Here is an 8,596-nt window from a genome sequence, read left to right on the forward strand (position 1 = left end):
TTTAATGCGCGCACAGCGCCTGCACAGCAGGACGGGGCCGGCCTCCAGCCCCGTCTGCCATCAAACGGGAAATAAGGGAATTGGAGCAAGACCACAGCGACCACCGAGCTGCAGCCACTGAGGGGCTGGGGCACCCGCGTCTTGCACGGCAGAGATGCATCGCGCCGCGCTGCCGCAGCATGAGCATGCCTGGCACACTAGAGGAGCAGGATCAGCTCATGGAGGAGGAGGAGGAGGAGGCTCAGCCTCACCAGGCTTTGCCCTCCCCAAGAGCCGTCGGGGAGCAGGGCAGCCCCTCCATGCCCCGCAGCAGCCGGCGCAGCCCCCGCTCACAGCGCTGCGCAGTTTTCTGCTCGTTACAAGTTTTATGAAAAGCTGTTGGCAAAAATGCACGTTTTCTTTGGCTGCATTTTGCACGGATCTGGCAAAAATGTAACGTTAGTGTCTCCCCTTGAGAGAATTTTATTGAGTGGAACAAAGTCGGATATTTTTAGCTACCCATTGTTAGCTGAAGAACAAAGCCATAACTAAGATATTTTGTCTCTTACACTGAAACGGGACTATCAGACAAATCCATGTACAGTCATATGTGGCTGCCCATTCAGATGGAGCAGAAAAGAGAAACTATTTTTAGCTCGATGCTCCACACAACACCCGCATCCACCCGCCCTGTGTGTGGACCACCACAGCCCAGGGCAGAGCAGCACTGCAGAACGGGCTGCGGGGCCTTTTGCCACCCCTCGGGCTGCCTGACAAGTGGCATTTGCAGGAGAGATCACGTCATCCCCTTCTAAAGCAATTTCCTTTCATCCATTTTTCCCCTGTTTTTATTTATACAGAGAAGTTTGCTTTACCAACAGAGAAAAGTTGACCAGGATGCAGTCGGGTTGCAGCAGAGCAATGGCTGGAACACAGCACAGAAGCCCCGACACTCAACTCTTTCCCCAACACCCACAGATCCCCTGAGAGCAATGAGGGCCTGTGGGCAGCGCTGCAGGGAGTGGAGAGATGGACACAGCATGGGGATGGCACAGCACAGGGATGGATACAGAGCAGAGATGGATGGACAGCACAGGGATGGATGCAGGGCAGGGATGGCACAGCACAGAATGGGCACAGCGTAGGACAGGCACAGCTCAGGGATGGAGACAGTGCAAGGATGGATGAGCACAGCACAATCTTAGCAAAGTGCAGGGATGGGCATAGCCCAGGAGTGGATGAGCACAGTGAGGGGCAGGCAGAGAGTAGGGATGGATGGGCCACAGTGCAGGGATGGAGCAGTACAGGATCATCATGGCGAAGGGATGGATTAGCACAGCACAGGGATGGCCAAAGGGCAGGGATGGGCACAGCACAGTAATAGATGGTGGAGGAATACATCACAGGACAGGCACAGGGCAGGGATGGAAGAAGTGCAGGGACAGGCATAGTGCAAGGAAGGATGGGCACAGTGCAGGGATGGATGGGCACAGCACGCCATGAGCAAAGTGCAGGGATGGGCAGAGCACAGGGATGGATACAGCACAGCTGGACAGCACTGCTGTACCCCACACAACCCCGCTGTGCTGGGACCCTGCCCCGCTGCCAAGGCAGCTCCCAAAAGCCTTAACCCTGCAGCAGCAGGAACCCTGCGCGAGGCCAGCAAACCGAGACGAACCGTTGATGTCAGGGCGCATTTTGTAACGCATTCATTTAAAAAGAAACAAAGCGGTCCATAAACGCCCCGGATTTTGAAGCGTGAGCGATGCCGGGAGCTTTGACTAAACAGTTTCTGCGGGTCGCACTGGTGAGTCACAGTGAATTGGCACTAAGCGGTCGGTGCAGCCGGCCTGACCCTGCACGCAGCCCCCCCCGCCCCGCAGGAGCACGAAGAGCAGGAACCGGGAGGGATGCGCGCTCAGAGAACCCTTCCGAGCAGCTTCCAAACGGCCGCGCGGCACTCACGTGGCCCTTCCCCATCATCCTCCCTTTGCAAAGCCGCATCCTCTCCACGCCGTGCCGCGGTGCGGGGCTGCCAGGTGCGCGCGGCCCCACCGCCCAACAGCCCCGAGAAGCAGCGGGAGCGCGCCCCGCGGGCTGGGAGTGCCGTGTGTCCGCCGAACTGCGAGCGAGCAGCCGGAGAGCGGAAAGACGTGGAGGAGGAAACGCAAATTACCTGCGAACTTTTCAGCTGAGCTACAGTGTCCGGGAGGAGATGCGGCTTTGGGGGCTCCTCGCTTCCTCCGCGGGTTAGGGCCGCTTTTATCAGGGAGCAGTGATTTGTTTTTATAAACTCGCAGAGCACAGTAAGAACCGGTTTAAAATAGAGTGAAAGGAGCCGGTGCGGATGGAATTGACAAACTCTGCGAGCCGCTTTTCCAAAAATAAATTAACTTCTTGCAGCCCGCGGTGCGGAGCGGGGAGGCCGGGGCTGCGGGGGGGGCTCACCTTGCCCGGCGCTGCCCGGGGGCGGGGAGGGGCCGGGAGCGGTCGGCCCGGGGCGGTGCGCGCTGCCAGGTCCCCGCTCCGCGCCCCGCGGACGGACGCGGCCCCAACGCCGAGCGCGGGTGGGACCCCGCAGCGCCCCCCGGCTGCGCGGAGCCGCCCGGGAGCCCCGAGCCCCGGCCCGGCAGCGCGGCTTCGCCCCGACCCCGGCAAGAGTTAAGGAGGAGGAGGAGCCTCCGCCGCCCGCGCTAGCGGGGCTGTGGGAGCCGGGTGCTGCCGCCTGCCCCGCGGGCTCCGCCGCTCCACCTGCCCCTCTGCCCGCGTCCCGCGGGGTCAGCGCGCATCCCCGGAGCGAGGGCTGCCCGAGCCCGTCCCCCTCCCCCGAAGAAGCGCAGGTGCTCGGGGCAGCTCCCAGCCCCCATCGAACCGCACAGCACCCCGAGCCGGAAAGGATGGGCAGGGATGACCGAGTGCAGCTCCGACGGCTGAGAGCAGTGTCCCAGCGCTCCCTGAGCTCCGGCACCGGGCCGTGCCCACCTGGGCAGCCGTGCCGTGCCGTCCGCGCTGCGGGGCACAACCTTTCCCTGACCCCCCGCCCTGCCGCAGCTCCGTGCCGTTCCTCGGGCCCTGTGGCTGCCCCCGTGCTCAGCGTCCCCTCAGCCACCGCAGCCCTGCACCCCGCAGACTCCCACACCCACGGGAGCAGCCGGCTGTGGCCGAGGGGAACCGAAGGCAGTTTTAGGAGGAGCACTGAAGGGGACAGGGGTGCTGTCAGGCCCTGCTGCCCTGTGCCCTAAGGGTGCAGCTTCACCTCGGGAATGGAACTGCTCTTTATCACATTCTTTGTATCAGCAGGTCCTAAAGCACTTGATTTCTCCAGGTCCTTGGGAGTGAAGAACCAGCAGCTGTCAGGTGCCCTTTACCTTCAGCTTCCTTTCAAAGCCCCCCAAACTCACTTTCCCACCTTTCCTGAGCTCAGACTTGCCTCAGCCGTCATACAGGGCTGAGCTGGCACAGCTGCCCCAGGGCAGTATCCGTCCGCTACCCGAAGTCACTCTTTAATCTCAGCCATCAGCTGGAGGCTGCACACAGAGCATCTTTCTGCAGTATCCTTCCTCATGGGCACTGAGCTGTGTTTTCTGAACATGGGAGCAGCAGTTTCCCTGCTCAGGCTGCATTTCGCTTTAGCTCCAAGCCCGCAATCCCCCCATGGTCCCTGCCTATGTCCCCCCAACCACACCATGTATCCTCTCCCAGCAGCTTCCTCCCCTGAGATGAAGTGTCCCCCCACCCTCACACTGTGTGTGCCGCTGCTGCTGGGGATGGCAGTGCCTGCAGTTCTCCACCCAAAACTTTACCTATCAAATAACAATAATAATAACACCACTCTGTTTGATCTGGTACCAGCAGTTCGCTCCCTTGGAGAAGCTCCCATGGATACGTTTGTGTGGAGCCAGCAGCCCCTGTCCCATCCTTCCCAGGGGAGGCAGGATGCTGCTCCCCTCTGCAGGGAAAAGCCTTTTCCTTCTATTTATTTACATCTGGCTCACTGTAAATTCACCCGCCTGTGAACCTGCAGCTCACACTAACAAATGGTGTTAAACCTTCTGGTGTGTGCAGCAGCCGCTGACGGGCAGACGTACATACACTGTGGGGAGATCCCCCCCACCCTCCCACAAACCCTCATCTCCCACCAGGTTTGTTCGTATGGCATCAGGCAAAGTGCAGCATTCTGTTCTTTGGCCAAGGATACCTTCAGCCTTCGAAGCAGTAGGGGCACACATGAGCCATGTTCCACATGGTGTCCACCGGGGAGCTCAGGCCCATTTCTGCAGAGACCCGGCTTGTCCTGCTGCCAGGGCTGCTCCTCCACAGGTGGATGAGGGTTCCTCCCCAGGAGATCCACCCCAGGTCTGGATGAGGCAGAACCATGGCCCAGAAATGGTCCTTTGGGAGCAGGAGGCTTCGGGGAAGGAAGCAAAGGGAAAGGAGCATTTCAGAGCTGAGAGGTTGGTGTTTCTGTGTGAACTGGTGGTACAGTAGCTGCATTGACTTAGACTGTTATCATTAGGGCTTGGGGTTAACAGCCCTTGCTGTGCAGTGGAACATCACCTTCTCAGAGTTTTATTGCACTGCTGTATGGCTACAGGGGCCGCTGGGCTCTCACTGGAAGCTCTTCGCACCACTCTTTGCAACCAGCTCTCAGGCAGGGTAAGATGGGAATGGGGCAGGGAAGGAAGGAGAGGCTGCAGTGGCTGCGGATCCATCCCACAGCAGCTGCACCACGCCGCTCCTCCACCCCCAGCCTCCCTTCAGCAGCACTCTCAGTTTATTTTAGCCAGGGGGATGGAGGACAGAGAGCCAGAGGATCAGAGAGCTGCGGGGTGTGTGTGAGGGGGGGGGGCGGTGGGCCCGTGCCTTCAGCACGTGTGACATGCGCCTGGTGTCACCGAGCGCAGGGCTGTGTGCGCATGATATACGAGCTGCAGGCGGCGGGCTGCAGCTGGAGGAGCTCCGGAGGTCCCTGTGTGGGGCACGTGGGCGGGCAGACCCCACGCTGGCTGCCGGACGGAGCTGCTGGGATGCAGCCAGCAACTGCCGAGCTCTTTTTTATCGCCTTTCTCATCCTCGGTTGCTGGAAGGGTTAAACGCCTCCTTTGCCAACCTGGCTGGCCAGGATTCCAGCCCCATCCTTGCCCCACACATTGCAGGTGCACAATGCATACACCCACATTTCTTGACTGCCTGGTGCTGGGTGCCCACTACAGATCCCACACGGGTCTCACAGCGCATGGGCACATCCCCATGGTGAGGAATCACCCCAAACCTGCTGGAGAAGGAATAACCCAATGTGCTCACCCTGGTGCAATAGAAGCCATGCAGAGCTGTAAGCTCAGGAGCACAACAGCTGCCTGTCAGCACGAGGTGTCCCCTGAGCACCGAGATGTGGTGCCTCCTGCCCGAGAGGTGCCTGTGTGCCAGTGGGGTGCAGGCAGGGTGCCCAGACAGCACCCAACTACTTCTAGCAAGACTCAGCACTGCTGCAGGCAGCCTTGTGTTGCCCTGAGTGTATTTCAGCCTTGTGTGTGCAGGGAGGGTGAATGTGTCTGTGCAGAAAGGGCTGATTTGCACCAAGTTCTGCTGCATTACACTCATGGGTACGTGTATGCAGAGCTCTGCAGCAAGGTGGGCCAGGGCACGTGCCACCCTCCTTCAAGCTGAGCCCCCTCATCAGCCAGCATAGGGAGACTGGACAAAACAATCCACACTGGAGCTGTTCCTTTGCTGCTGTGCCCTTCTGCTGTAGCACACCAAACCCATCCTGGTAGGGCTTCTGCAGTGCTGGAGGGTGGTGGGCACAGACTCCAGCCTGCCCCTGAGGTACTCCAAACAAGGCAAATGGTAATAACAAAAGCAGGAAGGAATGGAAATGCCATGCCAGTGGCTGTGGAGTGCCAAGCTGCCATGCAAAGGAAGGCACAGTGGCCCCAGGTCACCAGTTCAGGCACCTTTAGCAGCTCCTGGTGTCAGGTGGATACAAGGATTGGAGACAGGGACAGCAGTCCAGGGGCAGCAGGGGGGCTGAAGGCAGCAGCCAGGCCCTAAGCACATGCAGCAGGCTCCCCACCCCGTGCTCTGCCCCTTCCCAGGGATACAGGCACACCAAGGGACCGCAGCCATCCAGCCAGCCAACCCCAGGGCTGTCCTCCTGCCCTAAGATGCTCAGTCCAAAGCCAGCAGTGCAGCTCAGCCACCTCCTGCACTGATGGCACCCACACACACACAGACATGAGGGACATGGAGCCCAGTGCTGCCATCCCCTGCACCACACCGGGGCTGCTGGCAGCTGAAGGGACCCCACTGCTCAGCCTCAGCGCAGGACCGGGGTGCGGGCAGCACAGATGCAGTCAGAGATGCGCTCCCCACACTATTCTTAGGAAGGGTAAAGTTTATACAAGAAATTTAAGCTTTAAACCCAGGCACCATAAATAGTCTATTTTTCAAGGGCTGCAAGTCAGTTGTAGGCCGGCAGCCAGAGCCAAAATTTGGCAGCTGTCTTTGTTTAATGATTAATTAAAATGAGGTAACAAAACGAGACGTATCTATTAACGAGGGTATTTGCAGCGTCAGTAGACGATTCCAAATGGCTGTTTTTTTTCTCTCCCCTTTTAATCTCTAAACCTCTCGTCAGGAAAACAAGCTCTTCCTCGTTGGCGGTGGGCAGGGCTGAGCTGCGGCCCCTCACCCCGGGAGCAGGAGGGGAGGGTGCGCAGGCACGGCTTTATCTTTATGGTCCTCTGCCTTTAAACAACGCCAACCCTCCACAGAAAGATTTTTCCAGCTTAGAGATTTTATTAGGACGTCAAGTAAACTTCAATGGAGAGACCCTTGGCTGTGATGGAGGGAGGGGGGAGGTCTGCGCGTTGCTCCAGCCCTTCAGCCAGCATGGGGTGGTGGGTGCTGCAGAACAGGGACACAAACAGCAGTGCTGGAGGCAGAGGGGCACTTTCCATGCTCTCTGCTAGAAAAACAGGGTCTAATCCACATCCCCACCCTTCTCTTGGGGTACAGCTCCCAGCAGGATCCAGCCCAGGCCCCTCAGGGAGGTGTCCCCAGAGCATCAGCTCCACTCCCAGCCACCACCCAATGCTGGGGATGTTCCTGAGCTCTGAACACCCCATGGGGTGCCCATCCACCTCAGGTGGGGTGTCTGTGGCCAGAGCAGGGTTAATGCATGCACAGGGGCCCTGGAGGCAGCTCCGGGGGGGTGTGTGCGGTGCAGGTTCACCCTCCCCGGGGCTCCAAAGGCCTCACCACATGGGAAAGCACCCAAGTATGAGGAAAAGGGAAAAACATCCCAAAATAGTTTAGTCTTGTTTTCTGCGCTGAGACGCCCAGACAGGGTGGGAGTTCTGGTTGTGTCTGAGCTAAAAACTACAGTAAATAGCAAAGTGGCTGCAAAGCCCCACGTTCTGGATAAGAAGGACGCGTGCAAACGCCGCCCATCAGCGCGAGGACATTCTGGAGGTGAAGGCCCATAAATAACTGAGGGGGGATGGAGCTGTGTGAGGGGGGATGGAGCTGTGTGAGGGGTGAGCCCCAAGTGCTGCAGTACACCCTCTGCCCATAGAGTCTGGGTTGGCAGAGAGGGGAAAATGTGGGGACTGCTGCAAACAGGGCCAGAACCCTGTGACCCCACAGCTGTGGGCAGGGCACTGTGTCCCCATAGCCAAGGGCAGGACCCCGGTGTCCCTGTATCCCTGTATCCATGGCCAGAACCCCGTAACCCCATACCCATGGGCAGGACCCTGGTGTCCCTGTATCCATGGGCAGGATTCTGTAACCTCATACCCATGGGCAGGACCCTGTGACCCCATAGCCATGGCCAGGATGCTGTGTACGCATACCCATGGGCAGGACCCTAAGACCCCCTGCCCAGCAGCAGGACCCTGCTGTCCCCAGCCGCACAAACGGCAAGGGTCGAGGAGCAGCCTGGCAGCAGGGAGGGTCTGGCCGGAGAAATCGCGGTCGGGACGGACCCACTCCGGGCTGTTCCGACTCCCTCAGCACCGGCCCCAGCCGCAGCTCCGCCGCGTGAATGCCGATGTTACGGGGCTGCCGGCGGTCGGTCCAGGCGCAGAGCAGCGCTGCGGTCGGTTCGGGCACGGCACTATGGGCAGCGCAAAGCGGAGGCGCGGTGCCGGCCGCCACCTATGGCCGGGACACGGCAGTGCAACAGCGGGCAGAGGGACACGGCTGCGGGTCGGGGCTGCTCCGTGCACAGGTCGGGGACACAGCGGGGAATGGAAGCTGGTCACATAAGCACAACGCTGTCTGCACAGCGTGATCAGACCCAGATCGTTTCTGTGGTGGGACAGAACCAGCCTCCGGGTCGTGCAGTAAGAAGTGCAGATGTGTCAGAATGGTAAAGCAGAGCACGGCGATCCATCCTCATTCAGAGGCAGGGGCTGCTCTGTGTGCCTGCAACCCGCCATATCCCACAGCTGGCAGGGGAGAAGCTGAAGAAGCTGAAGGAGAGGGAGCCCAGGAGGGATGGGCTGCCATGGTATGAACCAGAGTCTGCAAGGAAGGAGGAGAAGGAGGGACTGGTGGGGCTGAATCTGAGCCTGGCTGTGTGCTGTGCCCGTGTGCTCCTGTACCCCAAGGCCTT

The 8,596-nt window shown here is 59.6% G+C and overlaps 1 protein-coding gene across 3 annotated transcripts in view; it reads right to left on the reverse strand.

The window, feature by feature from the left end:
- Positions 1 to 2,455, reverse strand: part of MYOCD (myocardin) — a 196,571-nt gene extending 194,116 nt beyond the window's left edge. The window contains exon 1 of one of the 3 annotated variants that reach the window (XM_015880041.2): positions 2,156 to 2,455. The gene's annotated coding sequence lies outside the window, so the exon portion shown is untranslated. The remainder of the gene's footprint in view (positions 1 to 2,155) is intronic. The other 2 variants (XM_015880046.2, XM_015880044.2) reach the window with 2 other exon arrangements.
- Between the last annotated feature and the right edge of the window lie 6,141 nt (positions 2,456 to 8,596).

The sequence above is a fragment of the Coturnix japonica genome, chromosome 18 (genome assembly GCF_001577835.2).
Source record: "Coturnix japonica isolate 7356 chromosome 18, Coturnix japonica 2.1, whole genome shotgun sequence".
NCBI classification, from domain to species: domain Eukaryota; kingdom Metazoa; phylum Chordata; class Aves; order Galliformes; family Phasianidae; genus Coturnix; species Coturnix japonica.